The 3,847-nt window shown below is 38.7% G+C and overlaps 1 long non-coding RNA gene across 1 annotated transcript; it reads left to right on the top strand.

Annotated features, from left to right (window-relative positions):
• LOC132874379 (uncharacterized) lies at nt 1-946 on the top strand. The gene is made up of 3 exons (XR_009651650.1): nt 1-45; nt 449-602; nt 789-946. It is a non-coding gene; the product is annotated as an uncharacterized LOC132874379 (long non-coding RNA).
• The last annotated feature ends 2,901 nt before the right edge of the window (nt 947-3,847 follow it).

The following is a 3,847-nucleotide window of genomic DNA, read 5'->3' as shown; positions in this document are numbered from 1 at the left end:
CCTCTCTTTGCCAAACTACAAGGAAGTGGCCAGCATCTAAGGAAGGTGGGTGAAATTTTGCCGATTTTCACGTCCAAAAGTAAAATTTCCAACTTCTGTCTTGTGTAGAATATCTAGGAAATAAAAGGGAATTGCCAGAGTTACAGGTGCTGTTGAAGGAACTAAAATATTTGTAACAAAAGCTAAAACAACAGTTTGCCTTGTTGGTGACACATTTTGTGAAGCAGCCATTTTGAAGTTGATCACATGGTGTGGGGCACAATGAGACAAAGTTGTCTCATAGTGCCCCAGACCGTCTCACTGTACCCCAATCAAATATGAAATAGAGTTTTCTTTTATATAATAGGCAATTATGGAAATATTCCCGGATTTTCTTTTCTGAAGATAAAAGTAGATGGAAAGCTGATTAATAATATGAATAATTCACATTAATATTACATTTTTGCAGGGAACTTGAAAGTCATGAGGAATCGACAACAAAAAACAACTCGAGGTTCATTTCGTGCAGAAATAATGAAAGAGGCTGTACAGCTTGTTGAAAATGGCATGAGCCTGCGGAAGGCAGCAGAGCAAAAAGGTCTCTCATTCCAAACACTGGCCAGGTAGGAACAAATATGAACAAATTACTATCATACTCTATAAAATTTCAGCTTATAACTATTGTGATCTTTTTTTTCAAATTTCACCCATGAAAGTTACAGCCTGAATTTTTGATTTTAGGATACTTTGTCAATAGAACAATATTTGGAAAGCTTTTGAATCACTTATGCTGATATTCTCAATTCCAGGTATGTAAAGAAAAAAAAAAACCTAGCATCCTGGACAGGTGGTTCGAATGTGCCCTAACTATGCTTGTCGGCAAGTTTTCACAAAAGATCAAGAAGCCTCATTAGCTGAGTATATCATAACTGCCTCGAAGATATACAGCGCTCAGCGTAAATGAGTACACCCCCTTTGAAAAGTAACATTTTAAACAATATCTCAATGAACACAAACAATTTCCAAAATGTTGACAAGACAAAGTTTAATATAACATCTGTTTAACTTATAACGTGAAAAAGTAAGGTTAATAGTATAACTTAGATTACACATTTTTCAGTTTTACTCAAATTAGGGTGGTGCTTTGTATGGCCTCCATGATTTTTAATGACAGCACCAAGTCTTCTAGGCATGGAATGAACAAGTTGGCGACATTTTGCAACATCAATCTTTTTCCATTCTTCAACAACGACCTCTTTTAGTGACTGGATGCTGGATGGAGAGTGATGCTCAACTTGTCTCTTCAGAATTCCCCATAGGTGTTCGATTGGGTTCAGATCAGGAGACATACTTGGCCACTGAATCACTTTCACCCTGTTCTTCTTCAGAAATCCAACAGTGGCCTTAGATGTGTGTTTAGTCATGTTGGAAAAGTGCACGACGACCAAGGGCACGGAGTGATGGTAGCATCTTCTCTTTCAGTATAGAGCAATACATCTGTGAATTCATGATGCCATCAATGAAATGCAGCTCCCCGACACCAGCAGCACTCATGCAGCCCCACATAAGGACACTGCCACCACCATGTCTCACTGTAGGCACCAGGCATTTTTCTTTGTATTCCTCACCTTTGCGACGCCATACAGTTTTGAAGCCATCAGTTCCAAAAACATTCATCTTGGTCTCATCACTCCAGAGTATAGAGTCCCAGTAGTCTTCAGTTTTGTCAGCATGGGCCCTGGCAAACTCTAGGTGGGCTTTTTTGTGCCTGGGCTTTAGGAGAGGCTTCTTTCATGGACGGCATCCATGCATGCCATTCCTCTGCAGTGTACGCTGTATTGCAACACGGGAAATAGTCACCCCAGTTTGGCTTTCTACTTCTTTAGATAACTGCAGTGAACTTGCATGCTGATTTTCTTCAACCTTTCTCATCAGAAGACGCTCCTGTCGAGGTGTTAACTTCCGTGGACGACCTGGACGTCTCTGTGAGATGGTTGCAGTTCCATCTTTCTTAAATCTTTGTACCACTTTTGCTACAGTATTCTGACTGATAAGTAAAGCTTTGCTGATCTTCTTGTAGCCTTCACCTTTGTGGTGGAAAGAAATGATTTTCTTTGGGGAATTCTGAAGAGACAAGTTGAGCATCACTCTCCATCCAGCATCCAGTCACTAAAAGAGATCATTGTTGAAGAATGGAAAAAGATTGATGCTGCAAAATGTCGCCAACTTGTTCATTCCATGCCTAGAAGACTTGGTGCTGTCATTAAAAATCATGGAGGCCATACGAAGTACTAGATGTAGTAGTTTTTGTTGTGGGGTGTACTCATTTTTGCACCACCCTAATTTGAGTAAAACTGAAAAATGTGTAATCTAAGTTATATTATTAACCTTACTTTCATGTTATAAGTTAAACAGATGTTATATTAAACTTTGTCTTGTCAACATTTTGGAAATTGTGTTCATTGAGATATTGTTTAAAATGTTACTTTTCAAAGGGGGTGTACTCATTTACGCTGAGCACTGTACTACGGATTGACAAGTCTCGAGTGTTGACACCTTGCATATGAAATGGCCAAGGTCAACGAAATCAAGTGTCCAGAGAAATGGGCCGATGAAGAAGCTGCTGGTATAGACTGGTACACGGGTTTTATGAAACGACATCCAAGGCTGTCTCTCCGCACACCAGAAGGATGCAGTTTATCTAGGGCAACGTCCTTTAAGGCTCCCGTGAGAAAGGAGAACACAAAGTCTCGTGCTAAAGGCAAAAGCATGATTGCTACAGACACACCAGAAAAAGAGATTCTTGCTTTGAAGAGGTCCAAATCTACACCACACACCATGAAGGAGAAAAGAGCCAAAGTGAAGGAATGCCAAGCTAAATGAAAGCTGTTTCCTGGAGACCAGGACGTTACGTATCTCCAGCGCTCCATCTGACTCTGACTCAAACGCCAGTGAAGAGCCAATTCTTGATGATAGCGAGGAATACAGCGAAGACTTCAGAAAGTTTGATCCAGAAAAAGAGTTTACTGGTGAAGTCCAAGACGATGTGCTGACAGAATTCACAACTGACAAGGAGAGGAAAGTCTATTACATTGGAAAGGTGTTGAAAAACAAGGGTGATGGTCAGGATTATGAGATCAGTTTTCTCAAACCAAGTGAAAAAATGCTTGGAAAATTTGTGCTTCCAAATGTCCCTAAGATAGAGGTTGTTGAGGAAGGAGTAATCAGGATGATATTACCTCAGCCTAAATTCTTTGGCAGCACTAAAAGGCAGCAATCATACTCCTCCTTTGAGGTTGAATTTGGCAGTATTGAAATTCGTTAGATTAACAGCGTGTCATTTCTACAAAGCTGTGCATTAATACAGAAAGATTGCCAAACTGTTCTATTGCTGATCATCTTTAATTACTGGTATCAAAAATTAGTGTGCAAGAAACTTTGCAGTATTTTGGACGTTATTTTTCCATGTCAGAAATGACAAAGAGTTTTTGTTAGTTAACCTAATTGCAAGTTTGTTTTGTTTTGAAAGTTAATTTTTTTAAATAAATCATTACTTTGAAGTAGATAATAGTCTGTTGCATTTAATTTTTGCCTTTCTGAGAGTTTTCATTAGATTGATTAAGTATTTCTGCATAAAAATTATGGCATATATTGGACGTCTCAATGTGCCCCAGCCATGAGGTACAACCCCGATTCCAAAAAAGTTGGGACAAAGTACAAATTGTAAATAAAAATGGAATGCAATAATTTACAAAACTCAAAAACTGATATTGTATTCACAATAGAACATAGACAACATATCAAATGTCGAAAGTGAGACATTTTGAAATTTCATGCCAAATATTGACTCATTTGAAATTTCATGACA

The sequence above is a fragment of the Neoarius graeffei genome, chromosome 26 (assembly GCF_027579695.1).
Source record: "Neoarius graeffei isolate fNeoGra1 chromosome 26, fNeoGra1.pri, whole genome shotgun sequence".
Classification (NCBI taxonomy): Eukaryota; Metazoa; Chordata; class Actinopteri; order Siluriformes; family Ariidae; genus Neoarius; species Neoarius graeffei.
This window is presented reverse-complemented; position numbering and strand designations above follow the sequence as displayed.